The sequence below is a fragment of the Ixodes scapularis genome, unplaced genomic scaffold (assembly GCF_016920785.2).
Source record: "Ixodes scapularis isolate PalLabHiFi unplaced genomic scaffold, ASM1692078v2 ptg001547l_1___fragment_1__unscaffolded, whole genome shotgun sequence".
NCBI lineage: Eukaryota > Metazoa > Arthropoda > Arachnida > Ixodida > Ixodidae > Ixodes > Ixodes scapularis.
Genome location: NW_024610163.1, coordinates 24,775 through 42,161, shown reverse-complemented (window position 1 = coordinate 42,161; position 17,387 = coordinate 24,775). Strand labels below are relative to the sequence as shown.

The 17,387-nt window shown below is 44.3% G+C and overlaps 1 protein-coding gene across 1 annotated transcript in view; it reads left to right on the top strand.

The window, feature by feature from the left end:
* Positions 1–17,387, top strand: part of LOC120850028 — a 35,388-nt gene that overhangs the window by 7,144 nt on the left and 10,857 nt on the right. The window lies entirely within an intron of this gene.

The window sequence follows — 17,387 nt, the reverse complement described above, 5'->3', positions numbered from 1 at the left end:
TAGGGGCCACGAAGATAAGGGGGGTTTACTGTACATCGGATGAAAGAGGAAGTCACTTATGTTTGTATGCAGGAGTAAAACCAACAACAACAATCATGGTGTCGACATTTTGTAAGCCTATCTGTGTCTATTGAATGATATCAACTTTGTTTTAGTTCGTTAAACATTGTTGCCTGTACATTGTGAGATGTCGTCTTCAACATGAGCAGTGGTTTTCTTCTCAAGAAGGCAGCATGGACGCGTGCCGCAGCACAACATAGTTCATTTGCAGGTGGTACCGCAGGTTGAAGGATGGTTGGCACAATATGGGGGAATCACAATTCAATGTTCTACCTCGGGCGTAGACAAGATTTGCTTATTCTAAATCATTTTGTCTAAAAATCTGGAATTTGCGATGAATGTACCCGCATGGTTGGAAGGGCCAGACAAGCCTTGTGAGCGCTTCATTTTCTAGCGTCTCAGTCCTGAACCCACTTACGCACCACATGTGTAGATGTTCCGATAGGTGGGAGCACTTATTTGGAAAATGGTGAATGGCAACTGTTATCTTTATCAGACTTCTGTATTATGGTCAAAGTTGGACTGCATATTTGCAATACTTTTTCTCACTTAAAAATATGTCATACTAAAATATGTAGAATAGCCGATGACAAAAAGAGAATGGCTGGGCGTCCTCCAGCACGTGCTTGTGCTTTTCACCCCACTTTGGACAGATGTGCTTGCTCCAGGCTCACGAGGCGCAGAAACGTCATCGAAGGTAGCAGACGGGCTGGTGGTGGAACAACGGAGACTTCTCCCTGCCTTTCTCATGCTGCCAGTGAGCATGTACCTCTATACTCTAACTTAGCTTAACCTGCACAGAGCAGAGGAGAATAGGCTTGGCGAGTGCCCTTACTGCATATGCATTTGTACAGCTGTGGCACTTTCTGAATCAAGAACATTGTGTATCTTACCTTCAAAAACACATCATTTTGGGGGTGCAAAAGGAATTGTAAGGCATATCGTTGTTTGTATTGTCCTATTACGCATCACAGGCACGTAGCCAGGGGGAGGCTTATGAGGCCCGGCCCCCCCCCCCCCCGATATCTTCCATTTTGCATCGGTCCTCCTCTCCCCCCTCCCCCTCATACAGCGTTTTGTTATGAGGGGGCCCCCCCTGAAACAAAATCCTGGCTACGTGCCTGACGCATCGACTCCAACTTAATGCGGAGTCGACCCACCCTGTTGATAAATTTAATGCCTGCTAGGTAATTTGTTTTGCATTCAGTTAATATATCAGTATTCAGTTAGGTATCCCAAGTCACTAGCCGTTGAGATGCAGTCTCTCTGCAAGTCAGTCATGTTTAACATTCATAAAACTGCTTGTCGAATAATGGCACGGTCGAGGACATGTACCCGGCACGAGCAATCGCTGTGCACAAGCTGGTCGTGTGGATGCAGACAGCAAACATCCCGGTTGAAACGTCCTTCCTCGCAATGTAGCTCAAGACTAGGTCAGGGCCCCACTCACAAACGTCTATACTTTGCATCTCTTTAAGCTGGACCACTTTTGACACTACAATCCATTGCAGCAAAAACAGTGTGAGACATGATTATAAGCTCGACGTACCATGGCATCCAACTAGAAGGTCACATGGCTTGCAGCTTCTGCCGTGGTTAACTTTAAACTGAGATACTTTGGAATAATGCTCCCGGTTTTAGTGTTGCCCGGCACGGTTAACAATTTGGTGATATAGTGCTGCATTGAAAAATCTGCATTCGTGACTGTATCACCTTATGAATGCATACTAGCTCTCCATTCTGCAGAGAAATGAAATGCACTTTGCTTCCAATTGCAGCTACTTCTGGAACTTCATGGTATGAAGCACCTTATGGCTGCAAGCTCCGACAGATCTTGTTCTCTGGTCTGCGCAGGCCCATTGCAGGGAGTCACTCCGAGAGCCTCACCAGAGGTTCCTGCCCGTGGTCGTTCTAAATCTTTTGTTGTAGGTATGCATTCGTTCTGTCTTTCCCTAATGTACTCAGGCGTTTTCTTTTCATTGTCGCAGATTTGCCTCAAAATTGGTTCAGCACAAAATTGGATGCTCTACAACTGTATTACGCATATTTTGTTCAAGATAACTTTTCTTTGCGAAAGTTTGATTTTTTTTTATGAAGGTTAGTCTTTTTTGTTTTTATTCACAAATTTATTTGAGTTTCCATGGGCAACACTAAAATGTTATGCCAAGGGCAAGGACAAGTTCACTGCTCTAACTTGTTCTCAACTGATTGCAAGAAATTTTGTTAATGTCGTGAAACCTCTTTCCAGCACTTGCTTTGCAGCATGGAAACAAATTATACATGGGACATACTCTTCTTTAGACTGCTTGTTCATTCTGCAGGTCTGCCTTCTATAGATGTGCTACTGGAGAGCAGGCGAATTCGATTGTTGGTTTTGCCATTGCTTCTTTTTTTAGCCGTTGTCTTAATAGTTCTTGTAAATTTAAAAATTTTCCTAAAAAGCAAAGTCGGCAAGAATATCTATTTTGACTAGTTAGCTGGAAATAATGATCTAGTACCCTTTAGTCAGTAAAATAGATAGTGTGTGCCGATGTTAGTGTCAAGTAGAGATGCACGCTTTTTAGGCATTTTGCGCAGAGTGGTACCCATTTTTATTGGTTAGCCTCTTGGTGCGCCAACTAAACTCTTTCTATCCAGACACCTGCCCTTTGCTTTTATTTGGCAGGCTCTGGCAATAAAATAATATAGTGGTATTCCTCGGTGGCTTAAATACCTAAAGAAAGAAGTTTCTCCATGTTTAAGCGCAAACTTTTATAAAGGCAAAAATGAATTAAGCCAGTAGCAGACGACACATAGCCTCAGCAGTGCTCCGCGCCAACAGCGTTGCGTCAAAATAGCGGTCGTCTCCTTTTTGCTGCCTTCTCTCTCTTTCCTTCGGCGCTCTCCTCCCTTTCCTCCTCTCCGGCACCTTTGTCACCACACCCACTGGCTAAACTCCCCCACTATACGGCTCTGCATTGCAGTAGTAGGTTTTTTTTATAGTCTTTAGAGTTAAATGTGAATATTTGACAGAAATCTCCCAGGTTGGGGTGAAAGAGGGTTAAATGAATGCATTTCATCATTCGCCTCAATTCGGTACCCATCATTTCAAGGCCTGTGTGGCCTTGTCCTGTGGTGTATTTATGACTGTGGCTGTGAAGGAGCAGTTCTTTAATAGGTACAAGTACAAAGTATAAAAACAAAAGGATCTATGTGCTGATCATGAAAGAATATGCTAGCCATTCTAATGTAGCTCTGCCAAGTACTTGATTGTGATTTTTTTTTTTCCAGCTACTTGGTTGCCTCAAGATCTGGAGATCCTAGTGGCCACAAGCTTGGACTTAATCTTCTTCTGTGGCCCGGCCAGGACCATGGGGGAGGTAATCCCAGCAACAAGAGCATCACAGTATCTCCCTGCCCGTGGCTTTCGATTAGCATCACGACAAGGGAGTCCTCATGCCACCAAGTGTTAGGTATGCTACTCGAAATAAGCATTCTTACCTATTCTTGAAGTGAAACAGCAAAAGCACTACTAAGCCTAAAATGCAAAAAACATTGAAATCTCGGTTTGGATGGAGTTCCAATTACAAAAAGGCGTCTGCAGACATGATTCACATGTGAACTTAAAGCCCACGGATGTAGGTTCGACGGAGTCACAGAAATAACTTCCCGCAGATGGCTTCGCTAGTGCCATACCCAAACAAATTCTTAAAATAATCATTGTGTTACGTTGGTGTCATTAATCTTATGTACCTACCCCACCCAGCAGTCGGGAGATGTGAAATATAAAAAAATGGGAACTTGCACATTGTCAGCTCTGCAAAGATAATATATTGAACCGAGCATAGCACGTTCAACTTAAGAAAGCAATTCAGTGCAGGCCTAGTTTTAAGCTTGACATATTTGTTATTGCCCTTCAAATGAAGTAAAAACTGCTTAAGTTGTGGCCCACTACAGGCATTCTATTAGTGTTAAAAAGTGTTATGGCAGTTTAAACAGCTCGCTCCAAATATTTTCTTGAAATGCATAGGTTTATGGAAATTATTATGTGGATGTTTGCAGACAGTCATGGTGAGACCAATCTTTAGTGCCAAGTGTTCCACTTACTCAGAGTTGGTTGAGTCTGTAAATAGTGTAGGTCGCAAATTAAATTTTTATGGTATGCAATGGGCACAACCATCCGTAATGACTAGCTCTACCTAGGGGAACTTTATACGTTTACTACGGCAAGATGGTTTCACAAAACTAAGTGTTTAGTTTATTCAACTCCTGCACTAACCTTATCTCTAGAAACTTTTTATATTCATTACGATGCTGAGTTAGGATTCTGGTAGTAGTTTTTTTAAAACTACGCTAGACATTTCCAGTTCATAATTTTTCTCGCAAAGAATTCAAGAGAGCCAAACCCTGTAATATACGGATGGAACTCGCAGAATGATACGACTGGCAGTTTGAAACATTCGGCACTGTAACAGTAACAATGACATGTCACTTGCCTATGTAATGCTCATTGTCACAATCAAACTGCTTTTTCCGTCTGCACTCATTTTCAGTGGACTCATTCAGCGAACTCGCACCCGAGACTGCAGCGCTGGGTTCTGCGAAGTAATTTGCATGAATATAGATGCAACAGGTTTCTTTTGAGTGTGCGTCTAACACGTATTCTTCATATTGAATCTGCTACTGTATTCATGACCATGTCCTTAATTGTATCCACATTCCAGCTTATTTTTATTTTGACATTTGAGTTTTCTTCAGTACTTTTCTCAACATCTGTGCTTGTTGAGCCGTACTCAAGACCATTAATCTTGTCTTTCACTATTACATTAATATATAAAACTGTTGATGCCGAGTGAGAATTCAAGGTCCCGAATCTGTCGTGCGAGTTAAATAAGAACCAATAAAAAGCTCTACAAAGGAAATTTTGTTAAAGGAGGCTCTATAAGCATTAAAATAGCACATGCCATGCTAAAAAAAAAAAATTCTTGTTAGGTATGCAAGGATGACACTGCTGTTTCTGATGTGTCACAAAAAAAATCAGTGCCATACAGTGTTCCTTATGGAAGTACAAACTGTCGAATTCAAAGCCCAGAAGTTTTATTCAAGAATGTTCCTCAATACAAATGTATTTAGAGATCTGAGCCACTGACTCATACATGACTATGTGGCGAACATTCATTTTCATGTGCATTATAGTTTACAAGGTCTAGTCTGCATTGATTTATTGCATTCATGCTGAAACTGGGAGGGGTTCTCTGGGTATGAATAAAGATATAAACATTTCTTGAAATCAAAACATTTGAGAACGGACAAAAGGAAGGATCTGAGAACGGTATCTTAGATTCTCTTCTCTTTTTCTTATCTATAATTTTCATCTTATTTCACCTGTAGCATTTAGTTTTTTTAGCGCAGCTCTTAGCACCCGTTTCCGCGTTTCGCGGCGTCGCCCTCGGCGTAACCGCCTAACTAAACTTGGCAGGAAATTGAATTAATGTTGCGGTCATGTGACGTTAATATTTCCGCTAAGTCTAGCTGAGAAACTGAATTTTTTATGGATGACATGACACGGTCATGCAACGTCATTTTCCCCGCTACTTTTAGTGGGAAAACTGCATTTGTGTTGAGGTCATGTGACATCAATTTCCGCGCTAAATTTTGTGGAAAACTTAACCCGCTAAATTTAGTGGGCAAATTTTCCCGCTAAATTCAGGGAAATGTTTCGCTAAATGGGAGGGAGCAGAAGAGTAGGAGGGTTAGGGGGTGGGGGGTCATACCCTCCCATCCTCCTCTTCAAGATCTGTGCTCTAATTTCACATTACAGAGAATTGTAAACGTCTCATATTTCATCTCATGTTTATTCAACTTTTATATTGCAGGTGCGCTTGCAGCACAAATCTGGGTTGTGCTGATCCTCTACGCACAAGTTAGGAACTCCTGAGTGGCAAGAGTGGGAGTTTGGTCTGACAGCTCAAGGGACACCATTGTTCAGTATTGAATTTTTAATTATCTTCTTTTGAGCAAAGTTAAGCTTTGCTGCTTGCAATTCTTCTAAAAGTAAATACCTGCAACCAAATTTACCACGTCACGACATTTTGCCTCTGCTCTTAGTGCTCCTGGTGAGCCTCGGATAAGAGCTTACTGGTGTGCAAACATCATGCTTGTTTGAAACCACTCACTAATGTAGACTCGCTGACATCCAGCATTCCAATGAAACGCTGGATGTCCACAGGTCTTTCTTGAACAATGCAAGCGGGAAAGGAACCATTCAATCGTGTCGTATTGGGGGACATTCTAGAGAGCGTTTTTTTGTATGTTTTACAGATTTTTTTTTAAAAAAGCCGTAAAAGCTACATTTACGCGGTCTGTGCACGTGAGTTATAAGGCCAGGGCGGCATAGTATAAAAGGCTAATTTGTAATGATCAGTCAGCTTATTACAGAGATGTGCCAGTCTTCTTTCAGAAAACTAGATTGGACGTTCATCCTAGCATAGTTTTATCCCGCGAATCTGAATATCCCGTTCGTTTTCCACAAAGATATAACTAAACGTGAGAAAACACAAAAAAACATCCTACCAACAGTGACATCGTAAGAAGACCTTTCGGCCGCCAAGCGTGTGTCGCTTAAGGGCCGCGCGTCCAATCTCAAGTTTTCTAGGTATATTCTCCCGCATTGGCACCAGTCGTGACACATTTTTCTGCCCTTTTAAAAAATAGCACGTGCGTGCATAGCTTTGATAGGTGCTGAAGATGCATGAGCAAAGATTTCGAAAGCCACTTTTGTGACATCGCTCTACAGGGAAGTGCTTTCACAGCGCTTTAAAAATGACTCTATGCAGCCTCGATTCATAAAATTACCAAATAATTTGCATATTTGAGATTCTGGAGGTCATATGAAGATTTAAAAGTGTTTTCTCAAATACAAAACCGCTTCAGCCTTTCTCTAAGTATAGTATGTTCCTGAAATTTTTAATCAGTGAAAATAGACCCATGGTTCCAATTAGAAACTTGCTAAGCATCATCAAAACACACTAAATCAACTTTCTTTGTGAAGATATAAAACAAGAGCAGCATTTTATGGCGTTCTAAAAAAATGGTCAATTTGTACGCGTTTCCAGACTTTGGTTTCTTACCAGAGCGCATCTTTGCACCGGTGGTCCTGCTGCCCGGTGGCCGCAGTGCGAAGCCGCCCCCTCGCCTCCCTCGTAGGATGGAGGGAAGCAAGGCGCACGTGCGTTGCGTGTCTAAGGGGGAACAGGACCTTGGGCGCAGAGATGAGCTCTGATAAGAAACTGAAACCTAGAAACTCGTCCAAATAAAGCGTTCTTACAGAACGCGTAACAGGCTACCCCTGCATTATATCCTTCTAAAAAGAGTTGATTTTGTGGTTTTAATGACTCATCAAGTTTCTAATTGAAACCATATTTTCATTTTCACTAATTAAAAAGTTAATTAACAAATTGTATTTAATTATCTGACTGATTCTTACGATTAGGTCCCTATACTACGTACGCCTGGCCGTATAACTCGCCTGCACAAACCGCATTAATTTAGCTTTCACGACCTTCCTAAACATATATGTAAAGCTTAAAACTAAATCGCCCTGTACAACAGTGAAAAGGTGAAACCAGCATGTTGGAGCCATATGGCTCCACCGTGCTGGTATCGCCTTTTCGCTGGTATAGGTTGTCCCATATTACGTTATGCATGTATGGTTCCACATTTTTCCGCCATATTCCACTACGCTGGTATAGGATGTCCCATAATACGACACGCTTGTATGGTTCCGCCTACCTGTATCGTTCCGCCTTAATCCACTATACTGAATTCGCCGATTCTCTTGTATAGGATGTCCCATATTACGGTTACGCTTGTGTGAGCCTTTTCCGTCTTCTTTCCATCATCGAAATTTTCCAACAGGGTTGTGTCTGTGTAGGGGAAGACGAAGGGTTCTCGCCAGCTGCGGAGGCGCCGAGAAGTCGGGAGATGAGCTGCTGGCCGAAGGGACGGGAACAGGACGAGGACGCGTCACCGAGGAGGAGAGAGTTTTTCTTTGTTAGCTTGGTGGTGTTTCGGCGAGGAGGAAGGCCCGCCGTTGGGGAAGGGGGGGACGCGTCAAGGGAGCCACTGTGGAAGGTCGGAGGAAAGAAGCGCCTTGGACGGGGCGCGCGGGAGTGGAGAGGGGGACCGAACCAAGAAAAGAGCTCGTTGGCGGATTGGAAACGACGGGGGCGAGCAGAAAGCATGGGAGGGAGACCGCGCAGCGTCTCACCGATCGACGGAGCTGTCCGAGACCGGCTTACGAATTCTGACATAGCCGTGCCACCGAGCCTGACCGAAGCGTCCACCAATCGACGCGATCCTGACCGAGACGTTCTTCCGAGACCCATCAGGCATCCAACCGGATCACCGAGACTGTGGCCCAAGAACCGTCCCGCCGCTTCACCACTATGTCGCTCAAGACAGAAAGAAGAGCCGAAGGCCTCGTGTCCCGTCAACATCACCGGCATCAAGGGGGGAGAGGGGAGGGGGGTGGGGGGGGGGGGCTGAGCGAGCACACCCACCGTTCCCAGTCGGACCAATTAAAGTCCATTTTCAGGATTCGGTGTCGTGGCACTCCCACTCACTATCCCAAAAGGAACCACAGGGAGGCTGAACCGCTACTCCCCCGGTAGCGGTCATCACAGAGGCAATAGCGAGTTTTAGTAGACCGTGTTTCCGCCTCCGCTAAGCCTTTCCGCTACCCGGAGCTCTACAGCCAAGGCCATCGGCTCGCAGGCGCAGTAGCGGTTTCTTTGTAGCGGAGGGCTAGCGAAGGGGGAAACACGGTCTACTAAAACTCCCTAATACCAGGACTTTGTTTTGATAGTTGCCGTTCGGAGCCCATAAACGCAGGTTCAGTTTGAATAATGATATGTAACGCGCTTGAAAAGTCTTATTGCCGCATGAATATGACATCGATTCGGGGTTATGTTTTCCCAGCTTAAGGCTGCGAGATATTCTTAGGATTTCCTGTTCAAATAGTTTTTGTATTTTTTCATCGGGCAAGAAACTAAAAATATATATATATATATCCCGAACATAAAAATGCGTAGCCATGCCGTTTTTTCTTCTTTTTTTTTACGTTGTGGGTTCCACAACGAATCAATCGGCGGTAAGCTTGGTGTACGCATGGCGTTCAGCAAATATATTAACATCGAACATTTGACTCCATTCGCTTCCGCTGAAATAGGTTACTCGAAAAAACACAGGGACACATATGTCACATCTGTTTCCGGTGCAGTGTACAAGATACCGTTTGATTGTGGGTTTCGATACAAAGGTCAAACAAAAAGCTGTATTTATGATAAGCTGGGCGAACATAAACGATGTGTCAAAAACAAAAACTAGTCCTCGGAAGTTTCTGAACACCTTCATGCGTGTAATAATGGCGCACCGTTATAGAACTCAACAACCAGAATATCAACAAAAAAAAAGTAACCACAATCACCTGTTGAAGAAATCTGTCTCGATTACCAAACATGAAAATGCTGTAAATAAGCGGTCATTGTCTTTGGAAGCATAGTATAGGCAGTTTAGAAATCTTTAGTTTCAGTAGTGTGTTATGTTCTTTTCGTAGTAATCTTAGGAGTTATTGAGGTTACGCATGAGCTCTTTTCATTCGCGGTGACAGAACAACACAAATACAACATGAAAACTGCAAATTCACTTGTATATACAAAGCATACAACGCAGCAATGAAACTTTAAAATAAAAGCCATTTAAGCCATTAAACCCCATTAAAGCCAATAAACATGATTCAATCAACACAATTTTGATTGTTTCCTGAAGGTCTGTAGAAGAATGTAAGTTACAATATATCAAATATGTCAGGATAAACGTTCAGGAACTTTATAAAGAGATAAAACAAACTTTAAAAGACGCTGTGTTGCGTCGAGCCATTTGGACAGATTTTTTAATACATTTATGACAAAAATAAAATATAATATTGTTGGTTTCGTGGTCTCGAGGCGACTGAAAATCGGCCTGCGGGGCCCAAGTGAGAAGAAGAGGACGGCACGAAGCCGAGCTCGGTCAGCGAGCTCACGTATGTTCGGCGACGGAACGGTAAAGGACAAGGCGCAGCTTCCAGGTCGTTCAACTGTGACACAGTAGATCTTTCGTACCTTGCGTTGTGTGATCTCTTTCGGGGCGGTCGAGGCGGGGTCTGAACAGACTGGGGCTAAAGTAAAACATACAAGCATTTACAACGAGGCTGCCTATGCCTAGGTTCTGGCAGATTGTCTCCGGGGTCAGTCTAAGCGTAGACCAACAATTTTGTACAGTTAATGCTGCAGACGCCGGCACCACACGCGCGCGCCTTTCCAACACCTCCTAAAAGAGAAAGCCGTAGCGCTCCGAGTGGGTACATCACAATGTCGGAGAGGGAAAAACATGGAGCAACTATGTAACAAACATTTCTGGCATCGACGTGAAAAAAACGTATTGTGGCTAAGCGGCGACGAGAATAACAATGTGGCTCGTGACAAGAGCCACGTTAGCAGCGACGTCAAACGCCACTGCAAGTGTTCATACTGACCGCACTGGACAAATGTACGCATGTCTTCGTGCGACATGACGCCGTTCATCCTTCATTAACACCACCCTACGATGGTTCATTTGAAGTCATCTCAAGAAATCAGAAGACTTCGACCATCCTGATCAATGGGCGAAGGGACGTTATTACCATCGACCGGGTGAAGCCTGCATTCATGGAAGAAGCCATCTGTGACACTGCATTCGTCACACACTCATCCGCTTCGACACCCTCACCCCACAAAACAGTTACGTGGAGCAAACAAACCTCTGCTCCACTAGGGGGGGGGGGGGGAAGACTTATTGCGGCTAAGCGGCGATGACAATAACATTGTGGCTCGTGACAAGAGCCACGTTAGCACCGCGTGCCGCGTAGGCACTCGGCACTCGAGGCCGGCCAGCCCGAAAGGGAACATCGATACCAGCCGGCTCCTTTGATCAACGGCAAAGCTCACGGACCAGCTACTACTCCGCCCACGCGTGTAAATAAACAAAGGGGCCGATTTGGCCACTTCAAACGTTTCTTGTCGAGCCGCGCGGGGGTGCTCGTGAGCGTTTATCTGACATTAGTATATGTTAAAAAAGAGACGTATTGTACAATTTATTGTATATATCATATAAACATAATATACAACGCGCTACCAAAGTTGAAATTACAATTTTATATTTATGATTATCCCCGTAACCGCGGTACTAGGTGATATCCCGCAGATCCCCACCGTTTTCGAATAAAACGGTCCGCTGCGACGTTTTCTTCCCTCGTACGGGCTCCGATTCTGGTAGATTTACCTTGTGTTCGAGCTGCTGACTGACTAAAAAGGAACGCTGAGACTTTTAGAAGGGAAGGGAACCGAAACAAATCCAGTCATCGCCGCAGAGAGCGAACAGGAGCAAGGGATGGGTCGACGACGTTAGGCCTCTCACACTGCTGCCGCTGCTCTCGTGTCTGTATGTGGTTCTTTTGATCCTTCCCGTCGTTGTTGGTCGTCACAGCAGTCTCGGGTAGTTCTTTTGTGTTCCCTTTATACTACGACATTTACGTGCATTCGTGGAACAAGTCCTGCTACGTTTTGAGTAATATGCGTGGCAACTAGCCAACGATGACACTGGTCGATTATCGATAAACCTATCTTTTGACAAAGAGACTTAAAGTTCGTGTTCAAATGATTTCGTCATGGATATTGTGGAACGTATGGCTACGGTCGACAGGTTAGAAACAACGTATTTTCAGGCTTGTTTGGTCATGTTAGAAACGAGTAAAGTGCTGCAGTCGTCTTTTTTTTTTTTTGTTTTTCGTGATAGAATGGCATCGTGTACAACGTTATCCGTGTGCGGTTGCGTCGAAATTTGTAAATATGGGTGGCAACATTCTGTTTTTTACAGGAAGGTGAATAACAAGTGTGTGTGAATATACACAGTGCGTTGTTCGTGCTTATATGTTTATTTTTACTAATCTTATTTTATTGCCTTTACGGCGTTTATACTAGAATCTTAAGTGTATTAAGGTAGTAGTATTATTCTATACAAATTAAGTTATATTTTTTTCAGGGGAAGCTGGAGCCCACAGGGAGATGTAAATTAGTTGACTGTAAATAGGGAGTTTAGTACCCTGCCACACGGAAAAGTTAATATATTTTCATTAAATAATATGAGACTTAATCAGCTCGTGGTCTTGAGTGGTTATACTAGCGTCGCAAGCTGATTTGTCGACCCCATAATGTCATTTAATCGAAATTACATTAATTTCTTCATATGCCCGGGGTATGATGCAAGGATTCAGTGCCTGCACGCGATAACATCGCTTACATTATCGTGACACTTTTCTAGCCGTGTCTGCGTTAACTACATCTGCCTTATCTTTAACTGGCATCAGTTTTGCAGTGTCCAATCACTGCGTGTCTCGCCATTTTGTCGAATTATTTTTGTGTAAAATATGCATTTCTACAGCAATACTTGCGTGGCTCAACGTTTTCTCTTATACTCCTACCTCGTACCATTTCATAGCAATTATTTAGCGGTGTAATATTTCGCTCGTGTAATAAAATATTGTCGAGACCCCTTGCAATGTGCAGCTTTCATTTTAGCTAATAAGACACGCGTATGTGACTAAAAGCGCGTTACGACGGTCGATCCACACGCGACTCCGACGGCCTTCGATCGCCACGTCACGAAAAGAGCGCTACGGCCTTCTCTTCTAGGAGGTGTTGGCATTCCCCACGCGCGGCGTCTCTCTCCCTCTGACATTGCGCAATGCCGCGCGCTCTTCGGCGGCCACCTGCTGAAGATCGCTCCGCTGTCCTTATCAGTTGGACTTCAGACTTCACATAGGTCGCACACGTGTTGTATGTTCCGAAGAGGAGCAGCCCGAATACGAGGAGTGTCTGCGCGCCCAGAAGCGAGAATGAGCACGCCGCCAACGTGAAACTGCCGTTGCCGCTCCTTCCAGCCGACATCGCAAATTCCATCAGACCGGAGGAAGATCTGACTTTTTTTTTTTCAATTAAGCAGAACAGCGCCAGAGAACAACGCCTGACGTTCGAGGGATGGATACAATATTCGTAATATCGAAAACAAACAGCACGGGTCTATATGTGGATCCTTGTGAAACACGGTATATTGTATATTCAGTGCAAAAGTCTGTATTATTATTAACTACAAACTGTGTCCGATTCGTCAGGTAGTTCCGTAACAATTCGAAAGAAACGGGCTTTAGTTGAGCTTGTTGGTGCCAGAGCCGTATATCGGAAGAGTCTGACCACTCATTGGTTTGAATAGGCTAGAATCTCGTGATCAACAACAGGCCGCGAAACACCCCCTTGTTGCAGTTTTGAGCTCTAAAAATGCGACTCCACTAATTTAAGTCGTTTTAGCGTCACTGCAGTACAAAGGTGTAACTCTTGGTGACTGAAAACTTGGCGTGTGAGCCTTTCGTCACGTCTATATTCAACGGTAGAATAAACGAACGCGCGTTTCGAACCAGAGCCAATTGCGTAGTTGCGATTATAGCTCCCGCGAAATTGACCGCTTCTATTTCACGCTTTAAAAGCCCTTTACAATAATAAAATTGGGTTGTGTGCATGTACATACGGCCTAAAATTAGGTCTACCTAAACGGACGACGAGTCTCCAAGCTGTAGATGAGAAATGTAGCCACTGCAGTACAACCGCTAGCCTGGGGTCTTTAACGTGCACCACGCAGTAGTGATACACGACCGCACGCCGGGACGATGCTCTTCCAGATCAAAACGGGCAAAGGTGGGAATTGAACCCAGGAAGCTGGGTTGTGCAGCAGGAGCTTTCGCATTACGTGCTCCGAGCTGATGTGCGCAGTCCCACTCGGCTACCGATCCCCTTCGTTTCGAATACTGTGACGTCAAGACCTGCTGAATGGCCGATGCTGTGTCGCTCTTTCAGTTTACAATCGTACCGAGGAGGAAATATCCGGCGCTGGCGACGGCCTTTGCTCTATAATAGGGCAAACTATAATATGGCTAGCTGAACTTAGGCGAAACGCATACACAGGGAGAAAGGGACAGAAAGGCCGCTGGACTAGCAACGTGGTTTAATACTTCTTCCTATTTTTGAACCTTCATCTCGTGCTTTTTTTTTTTTTGTTAAAAGCTACGCAAAAACAAACAACTTATATCGTAAAATCTAACTTAACTTAATTTTCAATCACCCACTCTTATATCTCGTGCATACTGGTTTGTGTCTTTTGCGATGATGGTGGCGCTGATGAACTCTGCACTGCATTCACATTTGCGGCAATGGGTTGGTAGGTGACCTTTTAGAGGTGCTGCGGGTTCTCTTGTCCTGTCATTAATACATCAGTCAGTTTAGACAATTTAACACTTTCCACCAGATTAGGGGAATATAATATACAATCCCCTTCTCACATGGGCCATATCGTGACCTCTGAGAGATGTTGCAGGTTTTACGTGGTTCGTGTCTTGATTTAAATACGCAATATTGAATATGCTTTGTTTGGTGTAGAGTACACAACCTTGATGTCCTGTGGCGCAGCTAGCTTTTTTGTAATTTGTGTGTTTCTGCATGAATGTAGGTACTATTGCGATCTTTCATTTGGCTTTTGTTTTCTGCGTTCCACCTGTGCCCGATGGTTTGCACTTCAGTTTTGTGTAGATGCATTCACAGACGCCGTTTAAGAGACCATTCGGATCTCTACAGAAAAGGGGAGCAAAGGGGATAAAGGACAAACTTAAATCTTCAAAAACAGCTAGGCGACTTGTGCCCGTCCTAAAAAACAATGCGCCTCGTACTGATACCGAACCAGGGGCCTCTCCATTACCAGTGGAGCGCCCTACCAACTGAGCTAACCAGATGTTAGACGTGAGTGGGGCGAACGGATTTTATCAGCTGCCACCAGTCTAACACCAACAAGTGTGAACGGCTTGCATTTTTAAGGTTATGAGTGATCATGTAATTGAATGCCAAGGTTGGATACCACGAGAAGGCGGATTTTTTCGGTCGCGCACAAGTACCCCAGCTCTGCTTGCATATTTGTGTTTGCCCTTCGTCATCCTTCTTCCTCTTCTCCATTGATTATTTTCTTAATTATTTGTCCAGCTCGTTTGCACCATTGTCGACAATCTTCCCGTCCCACCAACACCCACTCTCATCTCGGCTTGTCTGCGATATGCGCTCTTTAGTACTTTCGCTTTAAAAAAAGGAATGCCGCGGTACGTCCTTTTTTAGCTTTCTTTTTCTACTACGGTGTTTGTGGAGACTAACATAGAGGACGAAAACAGGACGACACGTTTCTCCAACTGGCAGCATACATTTATTTTGACGCCCGTCACCGAATGCGACAGTCACCGCGCGGAGTTGGAAGGGTTGAGGAGGACAGAGAAGGAAGGGAGGGTGGGGGTGGAGAGAGGATGGAGATGGAGGGAAAGAGAAACATGTTTTTAGCCGGCAGCGCACGCCGAAGTCAAAAAAGGGGGGGGGGGGTAATAAGGGAAGTGACCTTGAGGAGGGAAGGGCGACCCTACTTCAAAGGCGCCTACGTTTGTCGCAACTCCGGACGCAGAAAGGAAACGTCGGCGTCGGAGAGACAAAGCGATGGGGACCCGATGTTTTGCGGTGAATGGCGCATAGCGAAGGCTTCGATAATCTCGCCCCCCCCCCCCCCCCCCCTTTTTTGACTTCGGCGTGCGCTGCCGGCTAAAAACATGTTTCTCTTTCCCTCCATCTCCATCCTCTCTCCACCCCCACCCTCCCTTCCTTCTCTGTCCTCCTCAACCCTTCCAACTCCGCGCGGTGACTGTCGCGTTCGGTGACGGGCGTCAAAATAAATGTATGCTGCCAGTTGGAGAAACGTGTCGTCCTGTTTTCGTCCTCTATGTTAGTCTCCACAAACACCGTAACTTAACCAGCACGCTCCATTTCCACGAATTTTTCTACTAATTTTATTAACCTTGAAATAGGCCTAAAAGTGACGCTACTGTCGCGCTATCATGATCATTAAAGCGGGGATAGAAGCATCGCCGCCCCATAGGCTCTCCACGTTCGGCAGAGAAACAGTGTAGATTCTTGCGTTTATGTTTTCGGCTAATATCGGTGGGAAGGCAATTTTAACGGAAAATGGTGTAATACCGTTCGGTGCGTCAGTGAAGATCAAATCGTGTTGTCAGCGTATGGCCTTAATTTAAGTAATCACTCGTGTGGATGCGTCATCTGCTCTAGGCCGGCGTTAGAAAGCATGAATCACCACGACGGATGCGTGTCTCCGGTGAACTGCCCTATATATTAAATATTTGTTTCGTTCAAAAGAAATGCGTCAGTTCATGATCGTAGGAATTGAACAAAACAATGAATTCTAACCCGGATAATATAATACGTCTACTGTGGGCTATGACATTGCAGCTGGCTCTATGTTTCTTCCTTTTTTTTACCTTTTACAGATATATAAATATTTAGCATGAAGAAAGGCTATGACTGCATTAAAAATTACTGTGCTATAGAGTCCAGCGGCATCCAAGTTTTCTTTCTAATTTGCCATGGTGTGGTAATCTTTTTGGAGTCAGAAAAAATACCCTACGTTGCGATGAGGAAAATGAGCCTCCACTAGTTACGATCTGGAAACTGTTCGTTGGCAGGAAAACTCAAAGAAGTCAGACAAACCCTTCTGATATATCTGCCGCGAGTGGAACAAACGGGTGCAACCGAGCAACGCAGTAGCGTTCATGTTGTTAGGTGCTTTTCTCGGTAATGGGAGTTCACACGCTTCAGCTTGCTCGGTGAGGACCGCGGATGTCCAGTAGTCTAATATTATATATTTCCCGCTAAATAATCTTTTACTCAAACGCATTAGAGTGTGCAATTTCAACAAACGAGCCGCACCACAACACAGCATCTGCCGCAGCGACCCTCTCTTACTAATGAGGGCTAGAGACTCCCGCGTTACTTTCCGATCTCACTCCGCCCTCAGCTAACACTTATCGGGACTGGGCAGTTCATCGAATAACCTTCGATTATTCAAGTGATGCTTTAATTGCGATGTTTTTTGTTTTTATAAAAACAATTGTTTGCTTTAATATTTCTGACATGTTTATTTCTTTTGGGACACATGCAAAACCACTTCAGCCTGCTTGCGATTGTCATCGAGGGTGATTATACTTTTTAAATATTGACTTAAAAATGACTTCTCTTTAAAGGGCTTTCCTTGTTGATGTTTCTGCAGGCGTCACAAAATGAAGTTTCAAATGGGAATGTGATATGCCATATATGGCTAGTAAAAATAGTAAAAAAGAATAT